At 51.0% G+C, this 24,711-nt stretch overlaps 1 long non-coding RNA gene across 1 annotated transcript; it reads left to right on the top strand.

The window, feature by feature from the left end:
- The first annotated feature begins 11,801 nt into the window (after nucleotides 1-11,801).
- LOC133074615 (uncharacterized) lies at nucleotides 11,802-23,049 on the top strand. The gene is made up of 3 exons (XR_009697206.1): nucleotides 11,802-11,880; nucleotides 13,427-13,508; nucleotides 22,970-23,049. It is a non-coding gene; the product is annotated as an uncharacterized LOC133074615 (long non-coding RNA).
- The last annotated feature ends 1,662 nt before the right edge of the window (nucleotides 23,050-24,711 follow it).

Genomic DNA, 24,711 nt, shown 5'->3' with positions numbered 1-24,711 from the left:
ACAAACAGCCGAGCAAGTAACTTAAGCGCATGTGCTGAGCCTAAAGGGGGCCAGGCACACGGGCTGCACGTCCTGGGCGGGAGGGAGGCTGCTTCTAAAGGGTAGCCGTCGGCTGCAAAACACGGAGGAGCCTGTGAGCAATTTTCCTTACACAGGCGCAGCCCAGGTACAAGCTCTTTCCTGTTCAAACCGGCAGGTTTACGGTTAAACGAAGCAGGCCTTATCTGCCTCACATATGGGTGTGTTTACATTTAAGCACTGAAACCGGTTTGCTTAATAAGATTTGAGCTTGATGCTGCGACTTCTCCTAAAAAGCCATTCAGCCTCCTCACAGCCGTCCGGAGGTCACTGGTTCAGGGCCTTGACTTGCTCTAGCAAAACTCCAGGGCCCCTGGAACCCTTCTCATAGGCTGCCCCTAACACCGCAAAAGCCCTGAGACAGACACCCAGTTACCACGGGACTGAGCAAAACTGGTGAAACCATCTAAAAAAAAGTATTGAGATGTGACGGCCAGAGGCTGGGAGACAAGGAAATTCCAAAATTCACAAAATTAACCACGAATCCCTCTAAAAAATTACTCTTCTGTTGATATTTCTTCAGGAATTTTAAAACGCCAAATTCCCCCCACGGTTTACGCTCCCCCCGCCCAGACTTGATCTGCTCTCCCGAGTTCCCCCCCTCCCCCGCTGGCCAGCGGCCCGTCACCCCTCTCCCATCCTCCTCCCTCCTTCACCGTCCCTTCCCGGCCCTGGGAACCGGTTCCCCCTGTTCTGTGACCCTGAGGTGACCCTTCCCACGAACAGACCAGAACCCAGCGCCCAGGCGCCCAGCCTGACAGGCCCCTGGGACCCCGTCGACCTGCGACTGCTGGTCTCGGGGGTGGGGAGGGGCGTCCCGCCAGCTGGCCAGCCTGTCGAGCCACAGGGGCTTTCAGGGGTCCCACCCTCACAGCCCGAGCAGAGCGCTATGAGGGCCTGGTAAGACCAAAAACCCTGCCCGGCTTCTGCAAACTACACGTAACTTGGTGTGGCCTCTACAAAGGCAATGCAGCGCTAACTGCCCAAATTTGAAAGAGACACATCCTGAGACCCAGGACTTCTCTTCAGTGATTAGCCTTCACTGGTGCAAGTACAAAACTATGTCTTAACAGCTACTCAGTGTAACGTCGTCTGCCCTTACAAGCTCCCCAGTGGTCACCTGGTTGAATAAATCACGTGCCTCTGCACGTGGACCAGCGCACGGCTGTTAAGAAGAAAGCAGCAGGATTAGGTGCACCCATACAGGAAAGCCGCAGGGTGTCTGGTAAGTGACGAGAGCGGCGTGCTGAGCGCGAGCACTGCGTAATGCCGATAGCGCGAAAAACACGCGTGCACAGAAGCCCATGAGCACAGAATGTTTCTCGCAGGGTTCCCAAGGAGCCTAGTAGTGGTTGCCTGAGGGAACTAGATGGAAGGAAAAGCCGAGGAGAGAAGGAAGCTTGCTTTTCTCTTTCTCCCCAAAACTGTAACTTTACAATTTTGTTCATGTATATATTTACTTATTCAAAAAAATGATGTCTTAAAAATATGTATAGTTTTGTCTCTAATAAAGTTGGGGGAAGAAGTGAAAGGTTACTGAATTTAACCCCCTGTGGGCCTGGCACTTATCGCGAAGAGACACAGGGAAGAACACGAAGCGGTCTCTACTCAGAGGGAAAGGGCCACTGCGGCCCCCAGCAGGGTCCCCCAGCCGGGCCCCAGGGGTCAGGACGTGGACGGGAGCCAGCCAGCCGCGTCCCGCCCCGGAAGCCGTGCGTTTATCGCTCAGTCCGCCAGCACTCCGGGAGGACGCTCACTGACCGCAGGGCTCGAGGCCAACAGCCTAACAGGACACAGAGGTGACCAGGTCAATGTTCTGGAAGCGATGTTGACTCTGCAGGTCAGGCTGGGCCTCTCCCAGTCCGGACACAGCGGAGGGAGGGGCTGCCTGGCCTCGGGCGTGTGAGCTGGTGTCTGACCTTCCCTGGGGCCCCGGTTCTGGGCCCCCAAGTCCTCCGCATCCCGGCCACCCCACGCCCACCGCACCGCCCGTGGCCCTGCAGGCTGTCCGCCCGCCGTCCTCCCCTGGCCCAGTCCCCGCACCTGTCACCCCCCCGGTCTGGCCTCCTCGGGAAGCTGCTTCCCCCTCCAGGCGCCCCAGCTCAGGGCTTTTGTTCTGAGGGTCACACAGCTGGACCTCTAACCACTCCTGGTACCCTTCTCCATCGCAGTCCGCTTTCCCTAACGAGTTATAAGCTCTCTGAGGGCGGGGACGATGTTATTCCACGTTTTACCAGACTGCCACTCAGGACTTTTCCAACAATCGAATGACTTAATCTCCCCTTCCTGATCATCACCATCCAAAAGTCAGGCTTGGCCATCCTCACCCAGGCCATCCCGTGGGCAACCCTTAAAGGGATAGTTAAAGAGAAAGCACTGTTTGCTTCTTATTTAACTAGGAAAATAAAGGAAGGGTGATCTGTCCTGGTCACAATCCTTAGAGGCAGTCGGCCAAGGAAATGAGATGGCCGGGTCCTCCTGATGACGACCCGCCGCTGACCTACAGGTCGACATCCCACTGACCGCAATGGCCACCGTCTAGACTGACAGTGAAAATTCCACTCCCACCGCACAGGGACGGGGTCCCCCGCCCAGAGCTGTTTCTGGGATGTTGGTTTTTCCCGTCCCCAAGGTCCCATTGTGTGTCCCCATCCCTGCTGTGTCTGCAGGCGGCACACAGCCATCCCATGGTCTCAGAGTTAGGAGCGGAGCCCACCTCACTGCCGAGGGGGGAGACCTCAGTGCCCCTCCACGCACACACAACCCCACACCAGCCACCTGGGGTCAGGCTTGGTGCAGGCTCACACCACGGTCGGGCCTTCAGTCCCCCTGGTTTTTCTTCCTGAAAGCCTGTGCTTCCCCAGTTCCAAATAAAGTGCAAACCCCATCTCCCCATCACCAGCACATGCACACACGCATACACGCACACAATGCACATGTGTATCACACACACACACACACACACACACACACGCACGTGTATCACACACTTGCACACGCGGAGCACACACACTGGCCCTTCCGACTGATAAGGAAATGAGGTCATTTTTATCCAGATCCTGGGTCCACACCTGCCCTAGGTAGCTCTGTGGCAGCTCCCTGTGGACTGCCCACCGCACGGGCATAAGCTGTTCCTGCTCGGCCCTGACAGCAGTCCAGGACAAGAGGCACAGGCCCACATTCTGTTTCACCCCATCTTTGCTCAGCTTTTGGCTTGAAAGATTCCGAGGCAGCTTCTGGATCCCCATTCGTGTAAATTTCCTGACGTTAGCGTAGTGGCTCTCAGCCCCATCCCACCTTTCAAATTCCCAGTGCCTTTACTTCCCTCCAGACCAATTAAATCAGGATCTCTGGATGTGGAACTCAGAAATCAGTGGGATTTTGTTTTGTTCTGTTTTCTTCACAGCTACCAAGTGGGTGTAATTTTCAGCCGCTGTAACTGAGAACCACTGCCTGGCAGTAATTAGCTGTGTCAGGTTAGGACGCTCTGGACTGCAAGAAACAAAATCCCAGGTCAACAGTTTAAACACTAAGAAATGTCTTACGTCCTCTAACAACAAGTTCAAAGGTGGAGCAGTTCTGGGGCTGGGTTAGCTCCCTGACGTGATGGCATCACCACCTCTGCGCTGGGAGGGTCCGTCTCACCTCATTAGCCTCTTCCCCGATTCCTGGCACTACATCCTCACACAGACAGGTCCATGGGGCTCGGCAGCAATGGGACGGGGCAGGGGCACGCTGCCTGGGGTATGGCCTCCTCACCTCCCTTCTGGAAGTCAACTCTTTGGACTTGTCACGTGCCCTGGCTCTTTTCAGTGATGTCATTAGCTTATCTGAAACTCACTTATATTTTGATCACTCTGGCCTCAGGGAATTCGATCTGGTAATTCTGATTAAGAGCACGCTTCACTGAGCTCCTCCAAGACTGAATTCCAAACTCGGAGGAGATGAAAAAATGGATTTAAAGACGCAGTTGGTGGGGGGACAGCTATAGCTCTCGATTCCGACGGCCACACTAAGCAGCACCATCCAGGCTCTCGCTGGGGACACACCTGCCGGTTACAAAGTGCGGTTGCCTGCTGGTCCCTTGAGCCCACCTCCTGCGCCTGTCACCCTGTCACCCTGTCCCCCTGTGGGTCAGCGTACCTCAGCCTCAGCTGCACATCAGACTCATCTGTGGTTGAAAACACGCTCATGTCCACCTCCAGAGATTCTGACTTAACTGGCCTAAAATGCAGTTTGGACAGTGTTATGGGCTGAATTGTGTCCCCTGAAAATTCGTATGTCAAAGCTGACCCCCAGGACCTCAGGATGTGACTGTATTTGGAGACGGAGCCTTTAAAGAGGTGACCAAGTTAAATGAGGTTTTTAGGGCAGAATGTAATCCAGTAAAACTGGGGTCCTTATACAAGGAGGCGATTAGGACACAGACACACAGAGGGAGGACCATTTGAAGACGCAGGGAGAGGATGGCCGCCTACAAACCGAGGAGAGGGGCCACAGAAGGAACCAACCCTGCCCACACCTTGATCTTGGACTTCCAGCCTCCAGAATTATGAGAAAATAAATTTCTGTTTTTAAGCCACCCAACCTGTCGCATTTTGTTACAGCCTCCCGAGTAGACTGATACAGATGTTAATATTTCTCACCCCCTAAGTGATTCTCACAAGCAGCTGGGTTGGGAGTCAAGTGTTCAAAAGAGTGCCACCTGGGCCCCACCCCATGAGTTTACCTGATCAGGTGTGGTAAGAGCTCATTAGTGGTTTTGAAGGTCCCCAGGTAACCCCACCCTGCAGCTGATCCCGGATTATTTGGATGCTCATCTGGGCACAAGTCACAGTGACACCAGCACCCAGGAAGGGGAGCGATGGGCCACATTCCCAAAATTCCCCCCGCTTTGGGATTCAGCACAGTTTACTGGGGTGACTGGGGGTTATTTACACTTTACTTCTTAGCTTGGGTTCCTTGGATTCCTTTCACTAGAATTGCTTTCCTCTTCCTACTAAGATGACATCAATCACCCTGAAAATTAGAATTTTGATTGGGGGAGGAAGAAGAGAGTGCAGAAGTATAAAATAAAAAGAAAAATCACACCTCTCTTCCACCCCACCAGCTCTCCCCAAAGATAATAATAGTTACCACTATTAATAATTAACAATGGTCACCAATATTAATAATTTCTTATGTGTCCTTCCAGAAAATGTTTATGTATATACCATCATGACTAGCCTCTAAACTTTTACACAAATGGGATCAAACTATACATGCCCTATTACACTCTACAGATATGTGTGTATACACACATTTGTGGCTATTGTTTTTAACTTAATAGCACACTGCAGCTGAATTCTTCCCTTTGGCTTTTCCATATTCAAGTTTCTCCCATTTAAAATGGATCTTGCGGTCCCCTCACCCACCTCCAACCACCGCCTCACTTCTCTCAGTTTCCACACAGTTTTCACATGTCTCTAAACCTTCCTTGACTTTCCCGGTGTCTGCTTTTGAGGCTCTTGGGATTAACTGCGTCTTCCCCAGCACTGTGGCCAGAACGTTGTAATTATGGTGACTGTGGGATGAATTCCTCAACGGCAGATGCAGAAAAGAAGAAAGGTGTCTTGGGGAGCTTTCTAGCTCATTCCTTTTAATAGTAAGTGGAATTTGATTTTGCAAAGAAACTACAGACTATTTAATCATTTCCACATTGACAGACATTGAGGTTTATCGTTTCTGGCTTTTTTACTGTTACACCTAGTGCTGCAGTAAATACCCTTAGGCAGATATTTTGGGTTATGCCGTATGGTGACTTCCTCCAAGAGGGTCAAAGGGTGTGTGTACTTCTACTTTTCATAGATGTTACCACAATGCCCTCCAACAATGTGTTCCAGGTCACCCTCTCCCGGGTGTGAGAGAACCTGCCTCTCCAATCACTACCAGCACTGCGGGCCCTCACCTCTGGCATGCTCGTCAGTCTGACGCGTGAAAAACAGTCCCACGGCTGTGATTTGTGTTTCCTTCATTACGATCCTGTAAGAGTCACGTTTTAATGCTGTGCCTTCATTCGCTGCCTGGGTGGGGCTGGGGGGAGGGAGGGTGAAGGAAGACCAGTTGCTGTAAAGGCAGGGATGAAACTGGGAAGACCACCGCTCCAGGAGGATGTCTCGCGTTTCCGAAAAGGTGGAACGTCTACCCGGGGATGGGCAGCCTCCTGCTGGGCACCAAGTCCTCCCAGACATGCCTCTGTCCCAAACTGACGCCCACTGTGAGGTCTTCAGTGGGTTCCAGGGACCCTCCTCAGTCCTCAGACTGCCCGGGGGAGGGGGCCGGCCGATGCCTCTTGCTTCCCTGACCAAGGGTTGCTCTGAGTTCTCAGGTCAGTGGCAGGAGCACACATGGATGAGACACAGTGGGAGCAGACGGGAGGGTGGCCAGCCCTGGGCAAGGCAGCCAGAGGTTTGAGAAAGATCCGGGGAGAGAGGAGCCAGACCAGTGGGCCCTCACCTTCCACGGAGGGAGGGGAATTCAGAGCTCAGAATCTCTGACAAAGTTCTAGAACCAGCACCCCCGTCCCACCACTGTGAGCCCTGGGCCAGCACACGGCAGGTACACAGTCAGTATTAGCCGAACACAGGACGGACGGGGCCGGGGCAGGGACCACCCACGGTGAAGAGCCCCATTTCTGAGAACCCTGGCCTCTCCCTGGTGGCGACCAGGCTGGCAGCTGGTCCAAGGGCACGGATCACACTGCCTGGGTTCCTCACTGCTGCGATTTGGGCCAAGTTACAGCTATCTGCCCCGTTTCCCATCTGTAAAAGGGGGATAAGGATAAACCTGACATCATAGGTTAGGGGAAGCGGTAAATCCACTATATAACGTGAAGTGCTTACGTAACAGTCAATCAATGTTCCCGTCATCATACGAGCCTCTGACTGCCCCTCTGACCCCACCCAACCTGCCGGTTCCCTTCTGCAATGGCCCCAGCAACCGTCCTCGGGGTCCTCAACCCCCTCCTGGATGGTGGTCAGATCTAGCGAATAACAATACCGAGCATCCAGCTAAGTCTGAATTTCAGATAAACAGTCTAAGGACATCTCATGCATACTTTACTAAAATATTATTCATCGTTTATCTGAAATTCAAGTTTAACTGGGCAGCCTGTATTTTTATGTAGCAACTTTACCGCTGCACGCATTGGCAGGACTCCCCTTCTCCTTTTCCCCTACAGGAAATTGTAAAATCATTACAATATCTTGGACTATTTTCAAAACATCATCTCACTATTTACAGTAATGTGTTTATTCTTTTCCAAAGAATGTCCTTTGCACCAGAGCACTGTTTCCTAAACTTGTCTGATTGGAAAAAGAGCCTGGGGTCCTGGATCCCACCCCAGACCAACCAAATCAGAGTCTCCGGGAAACAGCCTTGGGAGCATGTTTTTGGCAAGCACCTCGGTGATCCTAAGACCCAGGACAGGCAGGTCTGGGAAGCACTGGGAAAAAGGCCATCTCTGCTCAGAGAACAGAAGAGATCATCCCCCCAGGGAGGTCTTGTCTCCACTGGGCTTGAGGTGGATGGAAGGAGTGAGGAGGAAGAGCTCCGTGAACCTCTGACGGCCAAACGAATGAAGACGTGGCCCTGGGAAGCAGACCACAGCCACGCGAGCCTCCCCGAGCACACGATGGAGGACGGCGGGGCCCCTGCGGTCACTCTGGGGCGCCAGGGCCCCGCACCCCGGCTATGACTCTCCAGGTCAGCCTCTATGAGTTACAGAGTTTCTGTGTTTCACCTTTCAAAATCGTCACAGTGAACAGTCCTTGACTTCCTCCCCTTCCTCTTTAATGCCACTTGATTTTTCTCCATCTTTGACATCGATCCCTGCTTCCAGCCACACACTTCTTCACAGCCCTGCTTTTCTTTTCTGAGTAAACTTTTATAAGATGTAATACAGGGGCTACCCTGGTGGCACAGTGGTTAAGAATCCGCCTGCCAATGCAGAGGACACGGGTTCGAGTCCTGGTCTGCGAAGATCCCACATGCCGCGGAGCAACTAAGCCCGTGCGCCACAACTACTGAGCCTGCACTCTCGAGCCCGCGAGCCACAACAACTGAGCCCACGTGCCACAACTACTGAAGCCCGCGTGCCTGGGGCCTATGCTCCGCAACAAGAGAAGCCACCGCAATGAGAAGCCCGCGCACCGCAACGATGAGTAGCCCCCGCTCGGCGCAACTCGAGAAAGCCCACGGGCAGCAACAAAGACCCAACGCAGCCAAAAATAAATAAAATAAATAAATTTTTTTAAAATGTAATACAAATTGCGTAAAGTGCATAAGTAAGCACACAACTAAAGGAAGTTTTCACGAGGTACAGACACAGGGACAAGCAGCACAGAATCCAACACGCCCAGAAACTTGGAGACCCTCCTGTCTCTCCTTCCCCGGCTTCAGTGCCCCTCGAAGGGGCTTGCCTGTCCCCCCCTCCTCCGTGTCGTGCGAACAGAGCTCCACGGGGTGTCTCTTTCCCGACCCGAGGGCTGTGCGGTCCCCGCTGCGCGGATGTTCCAGCACTCGTGCCCGCTCCACTGTCGACAGATGCCCAGGTTGCTGCTAGTTTGGTCATTACTAATGCTGCTCTTGCACTTGACTTTTGGTGAACGTATTGAAGGGTGAATGAAGAATGTGCCACCCCGCTTATGCCGCGTTGACATAATGATGGTTTGGAGCTGAGGGCACTTCTTTCAAATGTATACATATACTCAAGACTTTTTAGAAGCTTGCTCTCTGGGTTTCTTCAACCTGAGGTTTATAGAATTAGGTCTGTAAAACTGTTTGGATGCCTTTCAAGGTTACAGTATTCTTCTGTCATAGTTGGCAAAAATCAGCTCCTAGTACTAATACTGTTAAAACTTGTTAATTTACTTTGTTCACAGAACACAGACCATCAGTGCAACACAAGTAAAAGCACCAAGTAAAAAGCCAGTGAAAAACAGAAAAAAGAAGAGAGCTGCTAATTAAAGTTCACATAGTTGCATATTTGTGAATATAACTATCAAAAAGGTATTTATTCAGTGCGAACAACCTTGAGTATTTTATTCACAAATCCATTATAAAATCTAGTTCTTTATACAGTTTTTTACATTACACTTTAATTAATTTATTTATTTAACTTATTTTTGCTGTGTTGGGTCTTCGTTTCTGTGCGAGGGCTTTCTCCAGTTGCGGCAAGCGGGGGCCACTCTTCATCGCGGTGCGCGGGCTTCTCACTATCGCGGCCTCTCTTGTTGCGGAGCACAGGCTCCAGAAGCGCAGGCTCAGTAGTTGTGGCACACGGGCTTAGTCACTCCGCGGCATGTGGGATCTTCCCAGACCAGGGCTCAAACCCGTGTGCCCTGCACTGGCAGGCAGACTCTCAACCACTGCGCCACCAGGGAAGCCCCTACATTACACTTTAAAATAAAAGTCTGGAGAACTCTTTAAAACAGGTTTTAAATAACTGTCACTTTGGTAGGTCAAGTGTAGTAAAAGTTGATGAATGAAAAAGAATTTTCATAGTGTGTCTTTTAAAGGCTGTGTCTTCTTAGACTATGCCCAAGTCAGACAATTGGCCCAGTTCCTTAGGGAAGTGAATGTTAGCACCTGTGTGTGACACAGGTCACCCAGCTCCAAATGGAGCTGCGGCTGTCTTCCCAGTCCTACACATTCTTCTCTCCCGGAGCCAAATTCAGACTGGTTTCATCTGCTCACAAGTTGGGGGCGGGGAGGAAGGGCTGTGGCTTGCCTCTTGCCCCCGGGGTCAGAAAAAGTTTCCAGGCTGATGTCTCCCACTGTCTGGGAACGTTCACAGGTGATTCTCAAACTATGAACTTTGAAAACTATAAAATCCGCCTTCACATTCCTGGGCTCTAGGACTTAGTGAAACCCGATTCTGTTTCACTAAGTCAGGATACAAGCAGGGTTAGTCTGATTGAGATGGTGTGGGACGGTTAGATTTGGAAATTTCTCTCGGAAAACCAAGTAACCAGAAGTTTGCTCCAATCCGCTGATGGAGGCCACCTTTAGGGCCATGCCTCCTCGTCGTGAGGTGGGTGGTACAAAGAGTGTAAGCTTTACTTTTTAAAGACAGACAAACATATGCATACGGTTGTCACATGTACCCATGTGTGCATAGACGTCCCACTTTGATAGATATGCCACATACATCCATACATACATACACAATCGATCCTGTTGTTCACAGATTCTGTATTTGTGAATTTACCTGCTCTCCAAAACTAATTTGTAACCCAAAATTAACGCTCACCGTGTGTTCGTGGGCATTTGTGCACACGTTCAGAGTGGAGAGAAATGTGTCACCTGTCTGCACGTTCCCAGCTGAGGTCAAACAAACAGGGCTCTGCTTTCTGTTTCATGTCACACTGTCAGCAAGTGCCCTTTCTGTGGCCTATTTAGTTTCCACATGTTTTTCACATTTCATGCTGCTGGAAACGGCCCCAAGCATGCTGCTGGGGTGCTGTCTGGGGCTTCTAAGGGCAGCAAGGCTGGGATGTGCTGCAGGGAGAAGATGCACGTGTGGGATGAGTCTCGTTCAGGCCCGAGTTATGGGGCTGTCACTGAGAGTTCAGTGTTAATGAATCAACAATTTATATTAAATAAGGTGTCTTTAAACAGAAGCACAGGGACTTCCCTGCTGGCGCAGTGGTTAAGAATCCACCTGCCAATGCAGAGGACACGGGTTCGATCCCTGGTCCAGAAAGATCCTATATGCCACAGAGCAACTAAGCCCATGCGCCACAACGACTGAGCCTGCGCTCTAGAGCCCGCAAGCCACAACTACTGAAGCGCGCATGCCACAACTACTGAAGCCGACACACCTAGAGCCTGTGCTCCGCAACAAGAGAAGCCACCTCAATGAGAAGCCCGCGCACCACAATGAAGAGTAGCCCCCGCTCGCCGCAACTAGAGAAAGCCCATGTGCAGCAACGAAGACCCAACGCAGCCAAAAAATAATTAATTAATTAATTTTAAAAAAAGTGTGAATTAAACAGAAGCACATAAAACAAGGTTATGTGTTGATTCGCTGATGAAAGTGCTGTGTCACGGGACCTACCCTTATACTTCCCTTGGGGCGACGAGCCAGTTTCCAGAACAGACCGGCCGCGGAGGCTGTGCGGCTGACCAGACCGAGTGTGGTGGCACCTCTGCCTTTGTCACTCCCGGGTCAGCAAAGGGCGGGCCCTCGGCAGCTGCTGGCTGAGAGCTGAGTGGTGGAAGGTTCCAGGTTTATCCACAGGCTGTGCTCCTACTGTGCCAGGTCCACCTGGGGGGTCCCGCTCTCGGTGGGTTGCAGCTCCAGGGCTACGGGGCAGCGGGGCCTTCCCTGCACCCACAAGCCCGCAGAGCCCCTTGGGCCCCACTCTGCAGCCTGGGTCCAGGCTCCCTTGGGAGCCCGAAGGAAAGAGGAAAAGGAAAAACCAAGTGTTCACTGTGTCTCCGGCACCAGGGAAATCTGGTCATTCCTTACTACTTTTTGACTCATGTGCAACATTTTCGATGCAAATCTTCAAGGAACTTAAGTTCGCAGGAAGGTTCTGGATGTTTTCTTCCTGGGCTGCGTAAGCCCATCCGGAAGGCATTTCTGTCCCGGTCCAGGCCAGACCACGTGAGCACTCGGTTCAACTCCAGGCCGGAAGCACACCCGCCACCACGGACGGGATTTGTCCCTCCGGGAGCGGAAGACAGGCTGTGGGCCCCTGGATGGCCTCCCAATATCCTCTGACACAGTTAACCCTCTGATGAAGTAGATTCCTGGGTGTAAGTATCTGAGATCCTCAATACTTTTCACCCTTGGGGTCCTTTAAGAATTATGGATTTTGAGCGGAGACAAAAGGAAAGATCGTACCTATTTTTAAGTGAGATCAAAGAGCTAGTCTTGCCCTAAGAATCGTTTGGTCTGTACGTTCTGAGTGACAGGAGAGTGAGGAAATGTTGCTAGGCAACGCTGCACATCCCCCCAAAGCCCCTCATCCCCAGCCGCAGGCTCTTGCTGGACAGGAACCCCGGGGTGCATCCCCGGAGGGCTGTCCTCTGGTCAGCCATTCTCTGCCTCTCAGCAGCTGGACTTACTGGGTGCTTACAAGTCCCCCTGCCAGGTGCTGCGGATGCATGGATCGAAAGAGGAGAGTCCAGCCTGGTTTCAGAGGGAGACACAGAAATGGATAGTTATACGATAGAGTAGCAGTTGCTCTGGTAAGGAAATAAAAGCTGCTTCATCTACACAGCTGACACCAGAGTTCTCCATTGGGAGGAAACTGACTTTATCTGGGGAAATGACTTGGTAAAACTTCTGGGTCAGGATTTGGTGCACGTGGGCATGGAGGCTGCCTGGGGAAGAGTCCAGGGGTGGGAGGGAGTTCCTGGAAAAGAGGAGAAGAAACGGGAGGGAGGACAGGGAGCTCAGCTGCGAAAATCCTGGCTGAGGCCCAGCTCAAGAGCCATGTGGATTTAAGTGCTTTGCTATTAAAAGCACTTCCTGTGACCCATAAACCTTCAGGAAACTTTCTGCTGATCCTGGCAGAATTCAGTTCGCTGTTACCGTGGAGGAGTGATCGGAGAGGACAGGCCTTGACTCTTACACGCTGACATCAGGGCAGAGGTGAAAGATGAGCCACATCACAGAGAGAAAGAGCAGACCGTGGGGCCAAGGCTGGAAACAGGCTAGGCTTGACCTTGAGACGACCAATTCAAAGAAACCTCGGGCGGGGCCCGGGTGCAGTCTGAAAGCTGGGTGACGGCACCTGAGTGCTCCATCCAGGTGTTGGGGCCGTGAGGGCCTGCTGTCCTGTGAGCCATCCTGCAGCGCAGGAGAGGGATGAGTCAGGGAAGGTGCCCAGAGGGGCTGCCGCCCAGGAGAGCTCCCGATGGAGGAGCGCGGGTGCCGATGAGAAGGGCATGCGCAAAGGCCGTCTGCAAATCGGGGTGTTTGCCTCGGAAAAGGAGAATGTGCCATAAAGGGATGGGGCCCCATTTAGTGAGGAGCAGAGCAGAGGCAGAGAAACTCAGAGATGACATCTTAGCTTCTGAAAGACAACGGCCCCCTCTGCTCAGATTCAGATCTCACAGAGAAGATGAGAGAGACAGACGCCAAAGAAACGAGGCCGCGTCTCTGCAGGCGCGAGTCCCCAGATGCCCAGAGGGCAGCCTCCACTGTGGGCGGTGACTCCAGGGCTCACAGGAGAAGCAGCCGCCCTGCAAAGACAGGATGAACACCGAGGAGCCTAAGGCAGTGTGCCTGTGCTCCTGTTGGTGAAAGCTTGCTGGCTTCCTTATTTTAGGAGGAAAAATGCTTTTCTTTCCATAGGAAGGCTCACGACCTCTCCTTCAGCTGGAATTTCCTGAGCCTCTCACATCACGTCAGTTCTCTGGCTTCTGCTCTGACAAAGGTAATTTCAGGGCTTAGGGCAAAACCTGTGCTTCCTCCCCGGCTGTGCTGAATAGGCAGAAAATCTGTCCTGTTGCGACGATGTGGCAGGGCCCGGACTCCGGGCAGGGTGTGTCGGATGTGCCTGCCCACACCCGCCTGCGGATCCCCTGCTTCGCTGTGAGAACCACAGCTAACCTGCACTCAGCAGTTACTCACTGAATTGGGCAGGGAGGGCAGGGCAGAGCGCGCCCAGTAAGGGGGTAATGCTGGGGAAGGGCGTCCCGCAAAGGGCCTTGAGATGCTGAGGAAGAGCCTGCCCCGCTTTCACCCGAGCGCCCAGGGCCTCACGGGTGGGAGGAGGAAGGCGGAGGGGGGACCAGGGCTGGAAGGGGGCCGGAGCGCCATGCAGCGTGGTCCCTCCAGCCTGCCGGAGGTCCTCCAGGGCACTCCGCACAAGAAGCAGGACCCTGACGGCTGCTCCGTGGAGGAACCTCCTCGTTTGTAAATGTTTATGGAAGGAGAAGCAGCCGTAAGCTTCCTCCTCGGCCCCTGTGGTTCCCCCTGCCCCGCCCAGACGCCTGCGTTCCCATAGGAACCAAGCAGTCCGCTCCCAGTGACGCGGAAGGGCTGCTGCCTGGAGCCTGAGGGGTGCCCGAGGGCCAGCGATCCGCGGGACCGTTTTCCTACACAGCCTTCAAAGCCCTCGCAGAGGCGGGCAGGCTGCGCCCCGCGCTGGTGGGCAGACGCTGCAGGACGTACTCGGGTCACGGCTTCGCCACCTCGTCTTTCGAGTTTGAAGGTAGCAGACGTTCTCCAGCATCAGAGGAAATCGGCACCTGAGGGCACTTAAAAATGTCACTGAAAATGAAGTGTAACCAACCAAGAGATGAATTAAAATAGAAAATCAACGGAGGGAGGGGCCACGGTAAAAAGACTGGCAAAGAGGATGACTCCACGTAAACACAGTGAAGACTGTTCCACGGTAGAAAGTGTGGTTTCAGAAGAAAATGTAAACCTCGACAGCATAAAGCTGGCAAACTCAGGAGGTTGGGAGAGAGGAGGAAAGGAAATGTGAGAAGTTAACCTCCTTCAAATCAAGGCATTAGTAGATACTATCCAAAGTTATAACAGAGTTATTTTAAAATAAATGCTGGGACTTCCCTGGCGGTCCAGTGGTTAAGACTTGGAGCTTCCAGCGCAGGAGGTGGAGGTTCCATCCCTGGTCGGGGAGCTAGGATCCCTCATGCCGCGTGGTGCAGCCAAAGCAAACAAACAAACAAACAAAAATAACCGCTGCCTATTAATGCTTTCCATAAACCCTTTTCTTAATTTTAGCAGCTTTATTTTAGAAACTAGTATTTTTTATGGCGAGGAAACATCTATCTGAAATTCAGCAATTCCTTCCATTTTACTTCAGTTTTTTTTCTGTTAAATTCAAGTACAGTGACTCAATATTTAATGTTTAAAATAGGATGTTTGGGGACTTCCCTGGCGGTCCAGTGGTTAAGACTCTGCGCTCCCAATGCACAGGGCCCGGGTTCGATCCCAGGTCAGGGAACTAGATCCTGCATGCTGCAACTAAGACCTGGTGCAGCCTAATTAATTAATTAATTAATTAATTAATAAAATAGGATGGTTGCGCTCACCGCCATGGAGCAGCATTAAGTGAGTGAAAGGTATCTCACACAGAGCGTGAGGAAGTATCTGCAACATAGTCTTAACACGTTAATGAGAAGCAGGCAGACAACCCAGCAGAAAAACTGGGCAGAAGACTCGGACAGGCACTTCACAAAACAGACACCCGAAACAGGCAATAAATGCATGGAGAGGCACTCAACCTCACTAGCCTTCAGCAAAACGCAAATTAAAACCACACGAGCTACTACTTTACTCCCAGAATAGCTAAAATGAAGAAAGGACACCAAGCCACGTCGAGTGCAAACAAGGCTGGGGGTCCTAGAACCCTCGTGCACTGTCTGTAAAGGTGAACGGATGCCACTGCCTTGGAAAAGTGGCCTTTCTGACTAAAGTGGAATGTGCATGCCCCGTGACCCAACAACTCCACTCCTGGGAATATCTAACACAAGTGTGCACACACAGGGGCTTCCCTGGCGGTCCAGCAGTTAAGAATCCGCCTTCCAATGAAGGGGAGGTGGGTTCGATCCCTGGTCAGGGAACTAAGATCCCACATGCTATGTATGGGGAAACTAAGCCTGCACGCCACAACTAGAGAGAAGCCCGCGAGCCACAACGAAGACCCCGTGTGTGGCAACTAAGACCCGACGCACCCAAAAATAAATAAATAAATAAATTTTTTTTTTTTTAAAACGTGTGTACACACAGGCTGAAAAATGGACAGGAATATCTAGAGCAGCATTATTTATAACAGTCCCAAACTGAAATACACAAGTGTCCACGGACAACTGAATGATTTGTGGAATACAACGGAATACTAGACAGCCATGAAAACCAGCTACAGAGACATACATTGATGTTGATGAATCTCACAAGCATAATTTTTTAAATTAATTAATTAATTAATTTTTGGCTCGTTGGGTCTTCATTGCTGTGCATGGGCTTTCTCTAGTTGCGGCAAGCGGGGGCTACTCTTCGTTGTGGAGCATGGGCTCTAGGCGTGCAGGCTTCAGAAGTTGCAGCTCATGGGCTCAGTAGTTGTGGCGCATGGGCTTAGTTGCTCTGCAGCATGTGGGATCTTCCTGGACCAGGGATTGAACCCGTGTCCCCTGCATTGGCAGGCGGATTCTTAACCACTGCGCCACCAGGGAAGCCCCCATTGCTCAATATTTGAACAGCTTTAATACGATCCTTTCACTGTGACTCAACATTATTCTCAAAGAATCTTAGCACTAGATATCATGGTGTCTGTTTAAATAAGGAGAGAACAGTGCGATTCTGATTTATATTTGTTAGAAATGAAATCACTTTATTCAGGAGAGAAAGGGCGAATCAGCTTATACAACATGAATTCTGATTTGTGCTAATTTCAAAGTTATGAACTTGGGTAAGACTTTACGTCAAGTGACTAATGACAAACGCGGCTAATCATGCCTTTGGAGACCTCAGTCAACTTGGATTCCCTTCTGAGAGTGCATTCTTCCTCTCCTGTAATACAATGCCATTCTTAGTTATTAAAAGTCACCCACACCAGCCATGAAGTTATAACCAATTTAAACATTTATTTCAAGTTGGACACCCCTCTGCACACATGTATGATGTTCCTTCTATGGAAATATAGAGAAAGAAGGTGGGTGTGTCCCGTTCCACTTAACAGACATCTGTCTGGCATTTCAGATGCAGGGTGCCTGCGTGTCCCCACAGAGCTGGCCATTAACCGTCACCAGGTAGGTGAGGTCTAGCTTTGGACCATTCATGAGAGCAGGCTATCCAGAGGGTGTTTCTAATTTAGCTGAAATGACTTCTTCTCTCAAATCACATCACGGATTTTCTTGGCCCCAATGTTGAAATAATGGGACCAAAGATCAACCTCAGCCTATAGTTAATTTTTACCATCTGCCTTTTTATTTCTCCATTGGGGATCTTGATTCCTCCCATGAATCTTCCTACTTTTCTAAATTCTTTCCATTTTCTTAACAGAATCATAGACCATGTTTTATCTCTTTCCATCCCCTTCAGGCTTTATTCTTCATTCACTAAAATTTGAGCTGAAGAAAACCCAGAAGACTCACATGACATTAATTAATGCCAGAGGGTAAATGAACTTTACAATTACTAACTAATGATCATATGAGATACACTTCAGAAATGATTGTATATGTTAGGCACCTGAACAAATGAAGCCAGGCTTCCTTTGGGATTTTACTTTTAAGAAAAGGAGTTGAAAATTAAAGGAAAGAAAGTGGCTCTAACGGACTGTGGATGCTTCACTCATTCCACACCTGCTCCCCGAGAGGCTCTCTGCTGCGCTTGCTGGGGAAAAGGAAGGTTGGACGCGGCCCCGATAGGAAGGCATGTAAATGCGTGTACGAGGTGGAGTAGGATGGATCTACAGAGGCCGGTGACGCCATAGGACTTAGAAGGGCTGTGGGTATCACCTGAGCTACTTTGAAGAATGGGCTGGCAAATGCACATGGGTAGGTCTGGAAGGGCATTCCAAACAGAATTATTCACTTTACGGTTGAGGAAACCAAGGTGCAGGGAGGTTAAGCCACCCAAGGCCATGAATTTGAACCATAAGCTATCTGATTCTGAAAAGTTTTTTTCCAGTCTAGATACACACAACAGTGTATTAGGGGTGCTCTTTTTTCCCTTTTTAAAAAAATTAATAAATTTATTTATTTATTTATTTTTGGCTGCATTGGGTCTTTAACGAATTTTTTTTTTTAATTTTTATTTACTTATTTATTTATTTTTGTCTGTGTTGGGTCTTTGTTTCTGTGCGAGGGCTTTCTCCAGTTGTGGCGAGCGGGGGCCACTCTTCATCGCGGTGCGCGGGCCTCTCACTATCGCGGCCTCTCTTGTTGCGGAGCACAGGCTCCAGACGCGCAGGCTCAGTAGTTGTGGCTCACAGGCCTAGTTGCTCCGCGGCATGTGGGATCTTCCCAGACCAGGGCTCGAACCCATGTCCCCTGCAATGGCAGGCAGATTCTCAACCACTGCACCACCAGGGAAGCCCCTGCATTGGGTCTTTGTTGCTACACGTGGGCTTTTTCTCTAGTTGCAGCGAGCAGGGGCTACTCTTCGTTGTGGTGCGCGGGCTTCTCATCGCGGTGGCTTCTCTTGTTGAGGAGCACGGGCTCTAGGCGCGCGGGCTTCAGTAGTTATGGCACGCGGGCTCAGTAGTTGTGGCTCGCGGGCTCTAGAGCGCAGGCTCAGTAGCTGTGGCCCACGGGCTTAGTTGCTCCGCGGCGTGTGGGATCTTCCCGGACCAGGGCTCGACCCCGTGTGCCCTGCACTGGCAGGCGGATTCCCAACCACTGCGCCACCAGAGGTGTTCTTTTTTCCCCAGGCCAAGACCATGCAAACAGTTCAAGTGAAAGGCAGGGTTTTGTTTTGTTGGTTTTGCTTTTGCTTGCTTGTTTTCGATTTAAATTAAGGCTACAGGGGCCCCTCAGGGAACCCATGCACGCGGGGTGGGAGGTGGGGTGGGAGGGTGGCACCCGGTGAAGCCCCGTCTCCTGACAGTCTCCCCAGCCTCCACCTCTACGCTTCTCATCCTACGAATGTGTCACCTCTCCTTCTTCAGCACCCCAAACGTTCCCAATCCTAGGAGCTGCAGGGCCGGCCTCACCCTAATTCTCAAATGAGAGCCTTGACTCTGTCTGGGCAGAGCCCTTCACTGCCAGCCATTCATAAGCTGCTGCTCCGGTGTCCTCCCAGTTCCAAAGAACTGTGGCTGGAAGCAGTGGGAGTCGGGATGTACGGCTCCCGGCCACTCAGAGGAGTGGGGTGGGACAGAAATGACACAGCTCCAGGGTACAAACCAGAGCCTCCCAGAGAGGTCATACAGCTAGCTCATCATCAAGGACAAACACTGCACCCCATGACCACGCCACCAACGTGTCTGCTCGGGCTCAGATGGGTTCCCGGCTGACCCCAGAAGCGGCCCCAGGAATTCTGAGATTCAGGAATTCTGTGATTGCTTACCTATTTGAGCTTAAATGTCATCTGTGCTGACTCAAGGTAAAAGGCCAGTGGAAAGCAAGACTTTGGGACATGAAGTAGCTAATATACTTGATAGTTATGGTTGTAACGAGGGTGGTAGTAGTAATGGTGGTAGCAATGATGGTTAGGGTGGTGGTGGTAGTAATGGTGGTGATGGTAGTAATGGTGGTTAGGGTAGTAATGGCAGTAGCAATGGTAGTTAGGGTAGTGATGGTGGTAGCAATGGTGGTGATGGTAGTAATGGCGGTAGTAATGGCGGTGATGGTAGTAATGGCGGTAGTAATGGTGGTTAGGGTAGTAATGGCAGTAGCAATGGTAGTTAGGGTAGTGATGGTGGTAGCAATGGTGGTGATGGTAGTAATGGCGGTAGTAATGGCGGTGATGGTAGTAATGGCGGTAGTAATGGTGGTTAGGGTAGTAATGGCAGTAGCAATGATAGTTAGGGTAGTGATGGTGGTAGTAATGTTGATGATGGTAGTAATGGCGGTAGCAATGATGGTAAGGGTAGAAGTGAAGAAGGACTGGTTTCTTCATGTTGCACTACAGGGCTCAGGAAGAGAAAAAAGCTAAGCTCAGGGCTTTAAACTCTTGGCTCAAGTCAAGGCCTGGTCAAAGAAACAGAACTCCCATGGAGGCCCTAACAGAATTTCTTATTTTTATATCACAGGCTGAGGACTAGACCCAAAATCTAGTCGTGCAAGCTTCTGAATCACAAGACAGTTCAGCCTTCAGCCTTGTAAAGTCTCTTATGTGAAGGGTTAGAAATTGTTAGTATGGCACGTAGGACCTTGAGATTGAGATGAGGACATCTGGATGGGTTTGTAAGAGTCTGACAACCTTGTACCCCAAATCCACAGAGACTTCCTTATCAGTAGCAACACGCCTTCCACAGCACCTGAGGCCACTCACCTGAGGTAAGTGTCTTTTAAGGAAATGCCTATCCTCCTGAAGACTTACTTTCACCTCTGCTCATTACTTCCAAACCCATAGTTACAGTCGGACCCATGCATCCTAGGTCTGTTCCCAGATAACTTATAAACCAAAACAACTCAAGATTTTGTTAAGTTTATGTCCACGGTCACCTGCGATGGAAAGAAATGTTGCACTGGATAATGGGGACTATTATTCAAGATCCTGGACTTTGTGTGCTGGCTCTAACAATCTGGTTGGTTGGTTGACTGAAATGTGGGCCCGACGGTAGTCTACATTTAACAAGAGAAGCCAGAACTGCCCTGGGATAATGTCAAGGAAGGAATCCAAAGATTTAGGAATATGAGAAAGTTGAAAAGAAATTATTTTGTGCAGCCCACCTCCTCACCACCTGACTGTCTCCCAGGAGGACCTGGAGACTCCCCTTTATTAAGGCTCTGAGAAATGCTTTGGTGAGTAGAGAACCAGGAGCCTTGAAAGGCCCTGTGCGAATGACAGCGGGAGCCTCTGCACTGAAATGGGCTTTCTGATCAGCAGGAATGGCGGGGTCCTGCAGCAATGGGTCCAGCAGACACATGGGTGCAATTACTGTGATGTGCAAAAGGGGAGAAGACTGTCTGAACTGCAGAGATCACAGTCACCTCTGAAATGGAAGGGCACCCTACCAAGGTTACTTCATCCACACAAGCAGAAAAGTTCTAGGTCAGCAGAAGCATGACTGAGTGACCAAAAAAGGAAGTTATTTCTCTTTCGACTCCCAGACCTTTGTCAGCTCACAGGAGCCCCAAACCCTGATGAAGAGGAGGCCAGGTCCTCTTAGAAAGGAATCCTCAGCACTGTCAGAAATATAATAATCTGAGTCTTCCTCGGAGCCCTCCCCACAGGGACCTGACCTTACAGTCAGTTACCAGGTGACTGTACATCTAGGAAAGGAAACAACCAGACTTTTGAGGGCTGAGTCAGCACTGAAATATGTCAACGTGAACCTCTGGAAAGCCAAAAGACCCCTGTTTCTACCACCCAGAGCACATCGATTTTATTCTACCAAGAACTGTAATCCATGCTTTTGAGAAACAGCTGGAGGTTTCCTCTTGGGCTTGTCTAGAGACTGAAAAGTTGACCAGGGGACACCAGATCAGCAGGCACTCAAGCTGCCATCATGAACTGGGTGCTGTGTGAGCCACCAAGCCACACGGCTGTGCACGCACAGCAGGAATCACCATCAAGTGAAAATGACTGACTTCTTTTGATGCATGAGAGTCCCTTGGTCAGAGTAAGGTTTTGCAGTATACAATGATGGTAAATAGAACATTCTTTGAATCCAAGAATAGTGGGGTTAGCAGAAGCACTGCAGGCAGGGAAAGCAAGTCCACAGCCAGAAGAGTTGTCTGTTGTAGTGAGGACAAACTGGCACCCTGTCCACGGAGGAAAGGGGTCTAATGCAATCAACCTACGACCACGTAGCTGGCCTGTCACCACCCCCTCTTGGAAGCAGCGCCCTTTCGGGGAAGAAGCGTGGGCTCTGCCACCAGCAGGCTGGGCGCTCAGCAGCAGCAGTGGCCAGACCAGCCTTGGGGAGGGGTTGTCCATACGCACAGCCTTCATCCCTGTCGCTATGACCACTTTGTACAGGGGGCCAACTGAGCAAGTGGGGGCGTGGGGAGCTAACAGTCACACGTTAATGTCATCTTGTTCACCTGACTTCTGAAAGCCTCCTCTGTAGTGGATGCCGTTGGAAGCTCTCACAGGGGACACAGACATCACCGTGCTCTGCCCACTCCCCAGGCTCCCTGCCAGAGTCGCCAACCAACCGGCCAAGCCATGAGCCGCCATCTACGAACCAGTGCAGGTCCTTACGGCCGGCTCTCTCTCCAGCTGGGCACGGCGCTCACAGTTCCGTCCACTGGGAAGCTCTCTCTCCACGCTGTCCTCCAGGGAGGCCCTGGAGAGGGTCTGAGTGCAGCCGCAGTCCCTTCCGTGCCGGTCCAGCGGGCTGTGCAGAAGCACCTGTAAACCAGAGCCAGGCTTTCATGTCCTCTCATATGGACACAAGGAGCTTCCACGAGGGCTTGAGTCTGGGCTGAGGGAGGGCGGGCGATGCAGCAGGAGGAGCTGTTATGGGACCCTAACCTCCCGGACCTGCCTGAGCCCAGTCTTATAAATGGTTGGTTAGGGAACCAGCTGGGAAGCAAGGCTGGGTGCCGCCCCCGAATGCTTTGCGCCAAGGAGGGTATATGTGCTGTTTCTTCCACAGCAGGGTTCACAGGTGCAGGGGTCAGGGTAGAGATGATAGGGACCCTCTCACCATCACCTGGTAAACCATTTCCAGCCTTGAAAACTGGATCTGGAGGCCTAGAGTTCTTGGTTGTCAAGGGGGGGAGTCTTCGTCAGAGGCTACGAGGTGCCGCTGACTCACGCTGAGACCTGGCTACTCGGGGCTCCTCACACCACTGACCCACCAGGCAGATAGAGAAGGGGACATGCTGAGCTGGCTTTCCCTGGAGACAGGGGGTTGGCCCTAGATCGTGGGGACAAGAGACGACCAGCTGGGGCGTCCAGGGGTTTAGTGGGTCCTTCTTAATACTTCCATGTCCCAAAGTAAAATCTAAGGGAAAACTACAGGGAGGACCACAGACGCGTCGAACTACTCAGAAGCAAACGTTTCTGTCATCCCACCAGCTAGAGAATGTCAACCATACGATGGCAAAGGGAACTTGGAATGGGGGGTGAAAAACAAAAAGGTGACCATATCAACCCAATGACAGTTACAGAAATGAGAACTGTAGTAGTTTTAAAGAGTAAAATATAATGAATAAATAAATATAAAATATAACACGTCAGTAAGTGTTAAAATTACACATACACACGCACCTATATTTCTGCTTTACCTCTTGCTTATTCTTTTAGATAAGGAAAATGGGTGGTACTTAACCCGTGCACTTCATAGACCACATTTGAAGCCATATCTGGATCTGACAGAAGGGGCTGTGCATCACCAGAGATCCTGGACTTTGAGATGGATCCAGAGATTGCTGGGACTTTGTGTCTCTCCACTTGGCGGGAGAGGGTACATTAAGGAGAGCGAATCCTGGTGGTTGGACCCATGACGTCATCAAACAGGAGTTAAATACAGGCGAATACACGAGAACAGATGCTGAGCCACAAATGAGTGCCAGCTATTTGCCGTCTGCTCCCAGGTAGGACTGGACAGGGGGAGGTACTGGCAGGAGATTGGCAGGAGGAGGAGGGAGGCAGGGCCCCTCCCCTCCCCTTCCTCCCCCTCCCCCCTGCTCCTCTGGCTGTGTCTCATCTGTGCTGCAGCTCTGGCTGGGCAGCTCCTCCCCCAGGGCCCCAGCCCCACCAGGCAGCCCCGGTGGCTCCAGCTCACATGGTGGTCCTTGCTCTTGGACACCTGGATTCACCCCCTCTCAATGTCCTTTCTGCCTTTCCTGAAATTGCTAATGTCTGGGACAGCTTGCCTTCCACCATGTTCTGTGGGCTTCCTCAGACATTGCTCCAAATTCCCCAGATCAAATTCCCACTGTCAGTCTGTGCAGTTTAGGCTGTTTCCTGAGCCTGGCTGCTACCATGTGTGCTGTCACACCACTAGAATGTATAATGAATTTCCATCATCTCCCTGACTTTTGCGTCCCACAAAATCCAAACAAGCACAAATGTTTGTGAATCAACTGAAAAATCAAAGCCACACACAGCAGTGCCCTGCAAGGAACATCCAGAACCGAGACTGTTCCGGGAAGCTTCAGGATCACTGCAGCCTTGCCCTAAGAAAAGGACACAACTGTTTTGCAACAAACGGTTGCATGTCATGTCATCACATCAGTGTGACATGCTGTGAGGGCGGGGTCACAGCCCCCGTGGGCTGTCACGGGTCCCCAAGTTCATCTCTGCCCAAGTAAACACGCGAGGGGGTTGATTTCCATAAAGGAAATTTGTGTTCTGGAATTCAGCTCTCAGAAAATGGAATATAAAAAAACTTGGAATTTTAGAACAGATAAATGAGGAATTAGTCAGATGCTTTACCAAAAAAAAAAAAAAAAAATTATTTTAGGTAAGTATAAAATTCACAATATCTTTAAACACTGGACCCCTGTGATGCATTTCAAGCACCATTTTCAGGAACCCTTGATCATTAGGACTCCTGTGCTGAGGCAAGGAGACGGGTAAATTACTCCTCTCCAAGCCATCTCCAAGCTTTCTGTTCCCAGCTTGAAAGAAGCTTCCCTCCCCTGCCTCCTTTCTTTTTGGCTGTGCCGCACTACAGCTGGCAGATCTTAGTTCCCCTACCAGGGTTGAAACCCAGGACCAAGGCAGTGAAAGTCCTAACCACTGGACCGCCAGGGAACTCTCATCCCCCCCTTTTTTGAATGCTTAGGCAGTCAGGTGTTCATTTTCTAGTTCTCAACAAAAGCCGTAAGACTTTCATTTATGGTGAGCACTGTGTCTTGCCTTCTTGTGTATGGGGTGAAAGTAGCAGTTAACAAGCATGGTTCTAAGTGAAGCAGCAGAAACCTGCTGGCTCTAATCAGGGTAGAGGCAGGTCCGGGCCAAGGTGACCTGGCCAGGCGACTCTACTCTTAGGTCACCTGGGTGCTGGTTAGGAGTTAGGGGTGTCTACCCCACCACACACC

The sequence above is a fragment of the Eubalaena glacialis genome, chromosome 14 (genome assembly GCF_028564815.1).
Source record: "Eubalaena glacialis isolate mEubGla1 chromosome 14, mEubGla1.1.hap2.+ XY, whole genome shotgun sequence".
Lineage (NCBI taxonomy): Eukaryota > Metazoa > Chordata > Mammalia > Artiodactyla > Balaenidae > Eubalaena > Eubalaena glacialis.
This window is presented reverse-complemented; position numbering and strand designations above follow the sequence as displayed.